A 14,491-nucleotide genomic window follows, 5' to 3' on the forward strand; every position below is an offset into this window, starting at 1 on the left:
AGGGATAGAGATTCTTACAGTCACTAAAGGAGACCCTTTGTGTGGAGGGAAGGGCTGTAGGACCCCAATGAAAGAGCAGAATGCCTGAAATGACTCACAGGCATTCTGACCTTGAGCCTTCCTGAAAGAGCTGGAAAATTTCAAATAGCTCAGAAGCTTTTGGTCTTGGCTATTTCATTTTGAAAGAGATGTAATACGGATTACACTTCCAGGGTAATCCCTCTATGGTCAAGCTGCTGGAGAGCTGGCACCGTATCTTGGGAAAGAAGGAAAACAGTGGGAAACTTTGGCAATGGTAAAAAGAGATGTGACGATGAGCAGCTATGGATAAAGTGCATCTTGGGGAAGAGACCTGACCTGCTATGAGGCAGACCACAGTACCTGCCAAGAACAGATGATAGCAGCAGTGGAGTGATGGAGCATCGAAGGGAGGGAGAGAGAGCCCATAAGATTGGGAGTGAACGGAGCTTAACGGAGGACGGTGACCAGTAGAATGATGGATCACAGATTCAAGGGAGATCTGCACAGTAACCAGGGCTACAGTGGGGTGGGCAACCTGGAACCAGAGGCAGAGAGTGACCAGGAGCAACAAAAGCAAATATTTGTGAGAGGGAAATCAAACAGTGATGAGATAGACTGCAACATTTGTTGAGAATGGATGACAGTGATAATGGAATAACGAAATATAAATGGGGGAGAGAGGTTGGTGAAGTTGGGGACCACAGCAACAAAACCAAAATGGGGATAGCAGTAGCAGCATATTAGAAGACCAATGAGGAATTGAGGGTAGCACATCAGGGAGTCAGAAAATTGATTGGAGAAGAATGATTGAGAAGGAACACTGAGTCAGAGAGTCCTGATGGGTAGAAATAAATCCAAAACATGGCCTCATTCTGAATAATACTTTAAGTCATGCAGACTGTTGAAGTCTTTAAAATGTGAGAGGTCTATTTGCTCCTTTTTACTACTTTTTGAAAGTCTGAATTTTTTCCCCTTGCAAGGGGTAGGGATAGGAGGGACCCAGGATAGTACTGTAAGTCTCAAGGACTGTATTAGTCCCTGTGGAGGCAGAGACTCACAATTATTGCATGTGAGTGGGGGTGGAGAGAGTATGATAATCTCATAATCCAAGTTATTTTTTGTTGGGGAAAAGGGAGGAGGCTCATCTAAGTTAGGAGGTGTGTATAAGTTCCCTTGGGAAAGTAGAGAATCACTAGAAAGGGCAATGTCTTCATTGTCAATGGACTCAGATTGGTTTTGTATCCTTAATTGTTCAATAAATGTATGTTTGATACTTCATGATCCTAAGTGATTCTATGGAAAGCAGATGAGCCAGAGAGAAGTCAGAAGTCTGCAAAGTAGACCTGTGCCTTTGACACAAGAATTCTATATACATGAGTTGGTTTTAACTAAACATAGGCTTCATAATAAAGGTATTCATGCTCTAAAAGGCACAAATCAAGACGTCATTGTTTAGTTAGAATCAAATTCTTTCTAAGGAAGTTCATGTGACTTTATCTGGGCATCATAAAGTGCTTAGCTTGAATCACTGTCATTATGGCCTTTCTCATCAAAATAGACCATTTCTACCAAAGAGACAGGTTATACTGTCTATGAGAGGTTCTCTAATTTGAGCTTTCTTTTCAAACCTTTTACCTTCCATCTTAGTATCAATGCTGTATATTGGTTCCAAGGTAGAAGAGCAGTAAGGGATGGGCAATGGGGGTTGTCACTTGCTCAGCTAGGAAGTATCTGAGGTCAATTTTGAACCCAGGACCTTCTATCTCTAGTCCTGGCTCTCAATGTCCTGAGCCACCCAGCTGCCCCTTGAACTTGGTTTTGAAGAATTTGTGATTGAGGTTTATAGCACTCATGATTGGAATGTAGTCTTCATATCTTCTGGATGGGGTAAATGCATGCGTGTGTGCCTGTGTGTGTGCCTGTGTGTGTGTGTGTGTGTGTGTGTGTGTGTGTGTGTGTAAACAAATACAAACAGAAAGTACTATAGTCTGAAGTAGCTAGGTGGCTCAGTGGATAGAGAACCAGGCCTGGAAATGGGAGGTCCTGGGTTCAAATTTGGATTCAGACACTTTCTACCTATGTGGCAACTCATTTAACTCCCATTACCTACCTTTTACCAATTTTTTTTCTGCTTTGGAATCAATACAAAGTGTTGATTCGAAGATGGAAGATAAAGGTTTAAAACAAAACAAAACAAAACAAAACAAAGAACAGTCTCTACCCCCAAGGAGCTTAGTTTTAATGGAGAAAGACAACACATAAAAAAGAGCTGAAAAGTGAGGATGTTTAGGGGAAAGTGCCTGTGTATTACCATTGTTACAAAGTCCAGAGAGTCAGAAGCAGAGCCAAGAAAAGAGTGAAAGGTGACCAGTCAGGATGGCTTCCCAAAATGGAAGTCTCAGAGGGAATTTATCAGTGGGAGAATGGAGCTGCAGGAACAGAGGGATCATTTGGAGTGAGAAGAACACAAGTGCTGAGGGGGGTTTCTGAGTGAGAAGGCAGCTGGTAGTGAAGTCTGGACAATGAGAAGCAGAGCCAGGAGAGAACTAAAATGCTGCTGACCTGGGCCTCTCCCCACAATAGTGGCACTATTGCGGTGGCAACACTTAGTTCAAACCCACAGTGGTTGGGTTTAGAGTTATTGGAGGGGGGGGTGGTAAAGCGAAATATTCACATTTTGAAAAATATGAAATCTATAGAATCCTGTGTTTTGGCTCTCTTCTTTTTGGTCATGACCACCCACACTCACAGGACTCAGACATTCAAATATTGTGATCATAATGTTTATTTAACATGTTGGAAATGGAAGGGAAAAAGTTATACATGTCTACAAGGAATCATTTGTCTCTACACATCGTCTGAACTTCCTCTTGCTTGCTTTTCCAGATCTTTTTTGGGGGTTTGGGGGGGTGGGGTGGGGGTGAGGAAAGGGAGAAGTGACAGAAGGAATTTCTTATAGCTCAAGAAAAAGGAACCAAGGATGAGATTATACATCTAGGGCTCCAGATCTATATTAGAGCACTGGGAGAAAATCAACTTTCTCTTACTTGATCACCAGCCACACAAGTTTCTCAGTAACCACCAGATTCAGAACTGAGGGTCCCTCTCTCTGGGCAGCTCACTCTCTGACCCTGTTTCAGGATTTGCATGTCCTCCATAAAGCTGACTTTTGATCACATCTGTCACTGGCAGATAAAGTTACAGTGGTAGCCTCAGAAGCCCCAGACCTAGCCACTCCACTCTGTTTTGTGCAAGACCAGTTACTAATCATCTACAGATACCTGCTTGAAGGTCTGCAAGTTCAGTTCCAATGGCAGTCATCAGTGGTCTCAATTCTGCACAGAGAATAGCAAATAACTCTCAAAGAAAACAGCAAGACATGGAACTAGATCCAATCTTTCATGCTTAGATCTATACATGACCCAGCACTGAGGCTTCCATCCTGGGACTCTGATTGGCAAGAGTTCTTCATATTTAGTTCAGACTCTGATCCGCCATTTTGCTTTCCAGTCTTCTTCGTGTCATGCCATTGACCTTGCTGGCCCAACTCTGGATACAGTAATTAAATCAAGAATACTGCTTCAGGAAAGGATCAGTTAATTGACCTTTGCCTCTGTTCTCCATGCCTATGGCTTCCCACATTTTTCCTGGTGATCATTCTTGTGTATGTATTCCTTCCCCCATTAGGATGTAAGTTCCTTGAGGGCAGAGGCTATCCTACTTTTTGTATTTGTATCCCCAGTAGCACTGTGCCTGGGACATAGAGTTTAATAATTTTTAAAAAAAATCAATTTCATCCATCATAAAGATTGTTTACCTTCTCCCACCTTATCACATAACTTTCTGTACTAGAGCATGCTCATGACAGTTTGGCTTTTTTGTCTTTTCTCTCCTAAAGAAAATAAAGGAGATGTTACTTCTTGGCCTGTACCCCTTTGTGCTCCCCTCAGGAGGCCTCAAGTCCCCATAGTGATGAAATAGTCATGTGAAAGCATCCACTCTACATAGGATTGAGCTTTGATCTCGAATCTGCCATTGACTAGAAGGCAAACCTTACATAAGTCTTAGATTAAAAAAAAAAAAAGCTTGGTTGAGATTTCTTGTAGTTCTTCTTGGCATTTCTCAACTCACTTCCCCTTCATCCAATAGAACTCTTTTTTGTAACAGAGAAGTAGAGATAAACAAAATAAATCAATAAATTGGTCATATCTGGCAATGTATAGTCCATCACCTTTCCTTTCATGGTAGAAAGCATATTTCCTGACAGATCTCTGAAGTCCACATTGGTCACTGGCTAGATTAGAGTCCTGATGTCTTTCAGGTCTTGTTTTTCTTTAAACAATTTCTATTATTATGTAAATTGACTCAGCTTCCTTATCAGTAAAATGAGACAGTTGGATTAGCTGATGTCTCAGGACTCTTCTTGAACTATAATTCTTGGATTCTAAATGGGATGAGGAGGGGGAATCAAACCACTAGGGAGAAATAGAAATGGGGCTGTCAAGGGCTGGGAGAGGAAAGCCCCAAATCCAAGAATCTTAATGGCTTTCTCAGCGTTTCCTGCCAAAGAGAGCCCCCATAGTGGCCACTTGTTGACTTCTGGCTTAGAGGCAGCTGGGGGAAAAAGAACATTCTACAAAGCGATGAACTGGATTGAAGTGATCAAGCATTCCATCCAGGGTCCCACATGACTCTATCAGACTTCCCTGACCCCATCCTAACTACTGCTTTAATATTTTCTCTTTATTTTCTCTGCTGGCCATATGAAGTGATGAGGTAACAGGGCCAAGATGATTACAGACCTCTCAGAACACCTGCAAGACACAGGCACCATGCCACGGGCTTGATTGAGAGAAGGCAAGATTCATTACCAAACAGATCAGCCGACTCTCCTCCTGCCCCGTCCCCCTCTCTTTCCCTTAAACACCTGCAAAGTCGGACCCCTTGGGAATGGGAACCTATCGGGCTCTCGTAATTGAGCCCCGGTGAGGTAGTTTCCAGTGGAGCATGAATACGGGAAAGAGGGAGACCCTGCTTGGATGACAGGAAGTCATCTAACTGTGTTTGCAGATCGGGCTGAGGAAGGATGCCATTCCTAATGGGGTTAGCTAATCCAGATAGTAATAAGGATAGAAGAGTCAGCCATCATAATGACGGCTAATGGGTTCCAGATGGAGAAATATAATTGTTGTCATTATCGTTTAAAAAAAAAAAAAGAAATCTGAGGGACCAACTTCCTTTTTACTCTCCTTCTCCAGTCAAATCCCACCCCCAACTCTATTACTTGGATAGGTTGCCTAAAGATATGGGGTACCTTTGTCATTTCTCTCTCTTTTTTTCTTCTCTGGCGTCCATTCAAATGTAATAGTTTCATTAACCTTGAGACATTTCCCATTTAGTTGAAAACTCAGGCATAAATGACCAATTAATTGGTAGTACGTGTTGAACAGAGCAGGGAAGTAGGGTTCCCATCTCTTTAAATACCACCTTCCTTTTCAGCCATATTTCACAAGTGTGAGCTGTTGAAGTAAAATCTCAGGTCTAAAGCAGGGGCTTCTTTTTTCTTCTTCTTCTTTTTTTTCTCCCTTGGATACAGCTGTTTATTTTGTTTAGATTGTTCATTTGAACCACTCCCAGGTGTCCATTTTATGTTATTTCTGTTTTAGAGCAAAATAAAATGAAACCGTCAAAGCTTTTTGGGCTAACTTACTGTCCAGTGCTCCATAATCCTATGAAGATACTTGAGTTTAGAAGCAAAGAATTATTTTACACTCTTTCCTCTAGTGAAAAAGAACAAGCCTTAGTGTTTTCCGAGGCTTTTCAGGTGAGAGCCTGAGCTAGACCGCAAGATCTTCTCGTAGAAATGAATGAATTTCAGTTGTATTAATAAATCTCTCCTATACACATTTTTATTGATAACTTTCATTTGTTTTCACAATTATTTCCTGCCTGTCACCCACATATAAATCATTGAGACCCCTCCTTGTAATAGAGAAAAGCAATTTAGTAAAAAATGATTGACAAACCAACCTGTTTACCAAAAATAGAAAAGTGTGCAATATGGGTTTCATTCTCAGTTCTCCTGAAGAAAATTTGTTCAAATAGAAGCAAAAGTAAGACAGTCCCATTCAAAAAGTGGGGAGGGTGGAGTGGAAATTACCCATGAAAGGGCATTATGGGGAAAGAAGTCCAAAAAGTTAGGTGTGGGACTCAGAGAGGAATGAAAGAGTAAACGTGGGTAGCCTGGGTGCTACTCCTTAAAATGGAGGTACTAGGAGGAAATCACAAATCTGTGAAAGGAGACACGGGGACAGAGAGATCTCTTGGGCTGAAAAAACTGCCAGACCATGGTTGTAAAGGTAACTCCAGGGTGAGAAAGCTGAGGGGAATGATAGGAAAAACCCCAGAAAGGAGCCCATAGAGGAATAAAGGAGTGAATATGACTGACCTAGAGGTCCCTTCCTTAAAATGGAAGTTCTGGGAGGAAATGACCAATCTGAGGAAGAGGCTAGAGGGGCAGAAAAGTCTTCCAGAATGAGAGCAGCAAGACACTTGCCTGAGGTCATCATATAGGTATTAAAGAGCAGAACTGGGATTAGAATTCAGAACCTCTCATTTCCAAATCCAGTTTGTCTTCCATTAAAATCACTGCTTTCTTCCCCCAGTCTCACATCTTACAAATCTTCCTATATTTCCCTAAATTCCTAATATTCATCACTTCTTCTGACATAATCTTTCATCACATTCATATACCATATCAAAATATACTCAGCCATTTTGGTAAGAATCCAATTTATTTTCATTTTTTTGCCACCTCAAAGTGTGCTGTTATGAACACATGAATCTTTTCTGTTATCGAGCTCCAATTGTATTTCTAGAAATGAAGTTGTTGTAGCAAACAGGAACGAACAGCTTAGTAACTTTTCTCACAGTTTCAAATTGCTTTCCAAAATGACTGGACCAATTCACAACTCTATCAACCGTGTATTAGTGTTCTTGTCCTCCCACAGCCTCTCTAAGACACCTTCAATGACTGTCTTTTTCTTTCCTCCTTTTCCAATTATCCTATCTCCATGTCTTCTCTTTATCACCTCCCACTAGCCCCAAATGAAAAAAGAAAAACAAAACCTTTGTATCACATATGCATAGTCAAGCAAAACAAATCCCTATATTCTAGCACTTAGCACAGCGCCTGACATGTGGTAAATACTTAATAAATGCTTTCAGACGTTTCTGGAAATATATCTTATTCTCATTTTGACTACATCACCTCTCTGACAGGAAACAGATAGTACACATATCTCACTTCAGGAATATTTCAATACGATAATACAGGTATTCACCCAATATTCTGTACACCCCTTTGACAGTTTCTTGTATCTCCCTGTATGCGTAGGCCAGGTTGGAATCCCCTGGTGTCTCACCTCCTGACTCTCTTGTCTCTCTGCCCTAGATTCTTGACCTCCTGGCAGATGCCCCCAATCTGGCTGAAGCCCGTGGGCACGTTGCTTCAAGTACAGAAGGTGGGTACAGCATCGGTACTGGGGTCAATTCTGGAAAGACAGTCTTGGATTCCTACTTGGCTTCCAGTCAGAGACACAGAGCCCATCTGGGAAAATCAGGCATTTCTCCTACCCTAAGAAGATTTTGCTTCCTTTGTCTACAGCCTTCTTATAGCATTACAGTGGTTTGCATGAGAGGAGAGGAGGTTAGCTAAAATGTACTGTAATTAGGCTTCTCTGAATGAAATTCCTGGAAAACAAGCTTCAGATACTCTGATGTTTGGAACTGCTTTCTGGAACAAGTTTTTGCTGTCTCTGGTTTGTTCTCCATTCCTTTAGCTATCCAGTTTCCCCTTTTTAAATTTGCTAGAATGAGAGAACTGAAAGAGATCATAAGAGGCCATTTAGTACCTCCTCCTGCCTCAGGGGTCAGGAAGATGCAAGTTCAAATTCAGTCTCAGATATTTACTAGCTGTGTGACTCTGGGTAAGCCATTTGACCTTTGTTTGCCTCAGTTTCTTCAAATATTAAAAGAAGATAATAACAACACTTTCCTCTCAGGATTGTTGTGAGGATCAAATGAGATAATATTGGTAAAATGTACTTAGCACAGCTCCTGGCACATAGTAGATACTATATAATTGTTTATTCCTTTCTCCTTCTCCTTCTTATCCATTACATCACTTTTCACACTGAAATCCAACAAGACTAGCTTATTGTTCCTTGAACAGGATGCTCCATCTCCATCTCCAAGGGCTATTGTGTCTTCATACTGATGGTTCCTCATGCCTAGAAAGAATTCCCTCCTTCCTTCCTCCTCTTAGAATCCCAGGGGTCCTTCAGGACTAAACCAAAGTTCTTTCCTCTGTAAATCTCACATTTCTTGATTTTCCTTAGTCATGAATGTTCTCCCTTCCCATTACCACCTTGCATTTATTTGGTATATTTTTATATAAACCTCTTATATCCTCCATTGGAATATAATTTCTTAAAGGGCAGGGATTATTTAGTTTCATAAATGCTTGCTGATAGGTTGATTCCCAAGCTTGCTTCAGGAACAAATGAGGGAGAACATACACAGTAAACCTGAAGGGATAAATACAACACCTTGTAAATTATTTTGTAGCTTAGCTTTTGAGAAAGCTATGAAATCTGAAAAATGTGGTAGATTTAGAGTCAGAGGAGCTGGGTTTGGATCCTAGTTCTATCACTGACTAGCTGTGTGACCTGGGCTCAGTTACTTTACCTTTCTCTTGGAGTTCTGTCTTCAGCAGTACAAGGAAGTAATTGGTCCCTTCTTGATCTAAATCTATGATGCTCTAACTTGGGTTCAAATTCTGTCCTATGTACTCTTGAGCTCTGTACCCATAGAGCAGCCATTTAACCACATAGCCTCATTGGCTATAGGTATTATACTAATTGTATCATCAATCTCTCAGAGAGTTTCCATATCTAGAATTTCCATGGATGATAATTGTACAACCAGCCTTGATACTTGACTCTCCCTCACCCCACCCCCTCAAATCACAGATCTATTGTAAGACAATCACTATGTAAACTCCAAGTGCCATATAAGTGTAATTATCAATCAGCCCCCAGGTCATACCCATCTCACACTCTTTGTAGACCTACATCAATCCTAAAGACTGATTGTTTTAGGTTCAGCCCAATTTCCTTTGCCTGAATTAGTCCAGGGACTTAGGGTGACTTGGAAAACCAATTCTGACCAAGAGTTATTCAGCATCTTTTGTTTTAAGAAATACGTTTCCATCTGTGGAGAATCAAATATTGAACCTATTAACAGTGACAAGTCCCTGAGCAGGGAGGAAGTAAGGAATTTCCCATAATCCATAGAGACAATGGACCCTTTGACTACGCCTAGGAATACAGGTGAACCAGGTGTAGGACACAGTGGAAGACAGGAAGATAAGGATAGCATGTATTTTGGAGCAGCTGGTGAAAAAAGTGAATTGGTAGAATTGACCTAATAGGGTCTATTTTGGCAGATATGGAATGGAGGAGGGGAGGGTGGTGGGAATCCCACTGGTCATAACCAGTGATGAAAGATGCCAGATACAAGGACTGTGATGACTCAGAATGACAGCTACACACAGAGAGAAATCCATGCTACTTTTAGTCCAGGGACTAGGACTTTCTGCAGCACCATCTAGATTGGAACAATTGGGGAACAAAGAGGGACTTTGCTGCTAGGATGAACAGGGAGTTGGTGAGAAAGACATAATTCTGCTGACTGGGCCTCATATAAAACAAACCACCTATAATTTTCCCTTTTCTCACCATAACCCTACCAGAATCAGAAAGCAAAGCATACAGGACTGCCCCTCTATCATTTTACACACTCCTCCCAGGCTTTCTGTTGCCTCATAATGGCCTCTTTCCCTCATCAAGACTGCCCTGGATGTTCATTTTAATCAAATTTATCCATGTAAAAGGGTTGGAAGTACACTGTTGGAGGAGCTGTGGATTAGGGCAATCTTTTTGGAAAGCAATATGGTGTTATACAATAAGAACTATAGTTTGTTTATATGCCTTGACCCAGGAATCCCACTACTAGCACTGGCTATGCTATAAGGATATAATTGCCAGGGAATAAAAAGAAAAGATCTAGCTATTCAAAAATATTCATAGCCGCATTATTCATAACGAAAAGACTGAAAACAACCCATGCTACCTATTGGGAAGGGCTCAACAAATTGTAGCAAGGGGACATAATGGAAATGACAAATTTGAAGAACACAAAGAAATATAGGGAGATGGATAGGAAGAAACTCAGGGTGAAGAAAACAAGAGTCAGAACAAAATATACCCTGACAATAATTATGTAAAAATATATAATAAGAATAACAAACAAAATCCAGAAAAATACACAGGAAAAAAAGTTCAGGATGAGACTCGGAAACAAACCAGATGTTTTTGTTGCTTTTATTAAAGTTAATATACATTTTAATAGCCAACTATAAATAATGTAAGTTAGCTCATTCCCAAAGGACTGCTTTTTATTATTTGTACATTCAAAAGGTTTTGTTGTTGCTATTGATGGTTGTGAATAGTTAGAATGAATAAAATAGCAAGAAAGTTGATAGAATGAATAAAAATAAAAATTGGGTAGAGAAGGGCCCAGAGCAATTTAATTTGCCCATACTCTTCTGCTGTTGTTCATCTTTCTTTTTTTTTTTGAAGAGGACTAATGGCATGTGGCATCTTTTTTATTATTATTAATTAAGTAATTTGTTTGTTACATTAAAATTCCCAGGTATCTCCCTTTTTCCCTACCCTTCTCCTGCACTAGAGAATGTATCCTTTGACAAAAGACATATATGTATATGTATGAATACATATACATACATATACACACACACACATATATATATATATAAACTGTCTTACTTGTTTTTAATTTATCAGTTTTGACAAATGTTGGAGGGGATGTGGAGAAAAGGGGACATTAATACACTATTGGTGGAACTGTGAACAGATTTGATCATTTTGGAGAGCAATCTAGAATTATGCTCAGAGTTTTAAAACTATGCATACTTTTTGACCCAGCAATATCACTATTAGGTTTATTTCCTAAGGTGATGAGGGAAAAAGGGAAAGAACCTTTAGGCAAAAATATTTATAGCAGTTCTCTTCTTGGTGGCAAAGAACTGGAAATTGAGGGGATGCCTATCAACTGGATAACGGCTAAAAAAACATGGAGGGGGCAGCTAGGTGGTGTAGTGGACCAAGAGCCAGACTAGACACAGAAGGTCGTGGATTCACATCTGGCCACAGACACTTCCTAGCTGTGTGACTGGGCAAGTCACTCAATTTCCTTATTACTCGTCTACCTTGGAATGAATACTTAGTACTGATTCTAAGATGGAAGGCAAAGGTTCAAAGAAAACCATGGAAAGACCTAAATGAGGTGATGTCTTGACTTGCACATGAATTAGAATTAAGGGAGGCAAAGTTGCACAAAGTTGTCAGCCTTACTCTCTCTTCTAGTCATTAAAGTCCAATGGCAGGACAACAATCAGAATGACTGGCAATGGCCCAGGATGCAGTGGAAGATCTTGGCATCTTTGATGTCTGACCAAGTTCTTAGTGGTCCACATTGCCTGCTTTGGCCACTTTCATGGCCCTTGGAACAAATTATTCTTATCAGTCCTTTCTGCTGGGGAAGTCTTCACCTGCTTGGGCAGACACACTCCTAACTCGCTGATGAGTTTGAGGTCTGTCAACTGCCCACAATCTAGTTTAGTCTGTCTCCTGAGATGGTTTTACCAGGGTGTGGCGGCTGATTTAGCTTCTTAGGGTCACAGGTGAGAGCTAGGTGAAAGGTAGGCACTAAAAGTGGATGAACAGCCCTGAAAAGAACTCAGCAAGTCCTCATGCCAGAGGTGCTAGACCTCCGGAGACATCTCATATACCCCATGTTCCTCTAGACTGCATCTAGAGCCATCTGTGGGGTCTGCACTTGCCCTAGGACAGACTCCACCAAGAATTGTCTATTTTCCTTGGTTACATTTCTTACTGATGAGGCTTGGCCATTATATCCCCACCATGTCTTTGGAGTCAGAACTCTAACCTTTGTCCTGTCTACTGTTGCTTTCCTTTCCATCCATTGTAAAAGTAATGTGCAATAGCCAGCTCAAATAGGCTGTGAAGAGCCAATTGTTAGATTTTCAGTATGAGCATTTATACCTTAGAAATCAGCAAATGCTACAAATCAGGATTTGATTTATTGTTTTGTTGGTTTCTAGACTTAAGAAAATGATAGAGAAAATGCTAATAATACAGATTAAACCTAAAAGTGGGTCACAAGGGCATTTTTTGGAGAGTTGGTTGCTAAACATTGACAAGCATGCTGCTGTCTGAATATGTTATTAATTATTTTCATGTTTATTTACTCACAAGAATGGGAGTTTATTGATGTTGCAGGAAGTTTTTGCCTTTCTTTGTATCATCCAGCCATTGGCACAATATCAGAAACATAGTAAGCACTTAAATGCTTGTTAACCAATTGCTTATAAACTGCTAAATGTCTTTAATCCTTAATAACATTCTCACTAGGACTTACCAATAACCAATAACCAATGTCTCCAATAACTATTATCCCATATCTCCTCTTCTCAGTTAAACTCTGAAAAATCTATTTATACTCAATGACTCAACTTCCTATTTTCTTACTCTCTTCTAAACTATATACAATCTGTCTTCCTACATCATTGTTTAATTGAAACTACACTCTCCAACCAGTGGTAGCTCAGTGGTGTAATGGATAGATCACTGAATTTGGAATTATGAAGACACATTTGGGAGTTCAAATCTGTCGCTAGACATGTATTACCTGTGTGAACCTGGGCAAGTTACTTTACCCTGTTTGCCCCAGTTTTCTCATCTAAACTTTTATGCCATGCTCACTAATTATGGGTGTCCTCCAAATCTCTGTTCTTGGCTTCTCCTCTTTTATCTTTATATTCTCATGGTGACCCAGCTCCCATGGGTTCAATTGTCATCTCTGCATAGATAAATCCCAAATCTATCTATCTATCTATCTATCTATCTATCTATCTATCTATCTATCTATCTATCTATCTATCTATCTATCTATTCATCCTTAATTTCTAATTCTAATTCCATATCATAAACTCTCCATTGGACATTTCAAATTGTATGTTCTTTAGGAATCTCATACTCAATATTTCTGAAATAGAACTCATTCCTCTTCCCCTAACCCCCAATCCAGTATTGTTCCAAGCTTCTCTATTTTTAGCAAAAGGTACCTGTGTTTCCAGTCATCCAAGTTTGAGAACTTGGTGTCATCCTTCACAATTAGGTCTCAAGCATGTCTTTTCATTTTTATTTTTACAACATTGCTTTCATGTCTCATTCTTTCCATTCACACAGCCATCACCTTGCATCATATCCTCCTTCCCACTTATCTAGATTATTGCTTTGTAATCAGTCCCTCGCCTCAGATTTCTCCCCATTCCAGTTTATCTTCCACTCATCCACCAAAGTAATTTTTTTAAGTGTTGGTATGATGCTGCTGCTGCTTTCCTCTTAAGCAAACTCTAATAGCTGCCTATTGCCTCTAGGATTACATATAAACAACTCTGTTTAGAATGTAAAACTCTTCACAATCTGGTCCCTTTCTATATTTTTAGTCTTTTTTACACAATGTTTTCATATCTATATATCTACATCTATATCTACATCTACATCTACATCTACATCTATATCTATATCTATATCTATATCTATATCTATATCTATATCTATCTACATCTTCTTTTTTTTTACATTTATTAATATTCATTTTTAACATGGTTACATGATTCATGCTCCTCCTTTCCCCTTCAACCCCCCCCCCGCCCCCCCTGCCCATGCGCATTTCCACTAGTTTTGTCATGTGTCCTTGATCGAGACCAATTTCCAAATTGTTGGTAGTTGCATTGGTGTGGTAGTTTTGAGTCCACATCCCCAATCATGTCCACCCCAACCCATGCGTTCAAGCAGTTGTTTTTCCTATATGTTTCCTCTCCTGCAGTCCCTCCTCTGAATGTGGGCAGCATCTTTACCATAAATCCCTCAGAATTGTCCTGGGTCATTGCATTGCTGCTGGTTCAGAGGTCCATTACATTCGATTTTACCACAGAATGTCAGTCTCTGTGTATAGAGTTCTTCTGGCTCTGCTCCTTTCACTCTGCATCAGTTCCCAGAGGTCTCTCCAGTTTGCCTGGAACTCCTCCAGTTTATTATTCCTTTTAGCACAATAGTATTCCATCACCCGCATATACCACAGTTTGTTCAGCCATTCCCCAATTGAAGGACATACCCTCCTTTTCCAATTTGTTGCCACCACAAAAAGCGCAGCTATAAATATTTTCGTACAAGTCTGTTTATCTATGATCTCTTTGGGGTACAAACCCAGCAATGGTATGGCTGGGTCAAAGGGCAGG

At 40.3% G+C, this 14,491-nt stretch overlaps 1 pseudogene; it reads left to right on the forward strand.

Annotated features, from left to right (window-relative positions):
* The window catches only part of LOC123234257, a 192,064-nt pseudogene that overhangs the window by 16,837 nt on the left and 160,736 nt on the right, over nt 1-14,491 (forward strand).

Source organism: Gracilinanus agilis, chromosome 2, assembly GCF_016433145.1.
Source record: "Gracilinanus agilis isolate LMUSP501 chromosome 2, AgileGrace, whole genome shotgun sequence".
Taxonomy (NCBI): Eukaryota; Metazoa; Chordata; class Mammalia; order Didelphimorphia; family Didelphidae; genus Gracilinanus; species Gracilinanus agilis.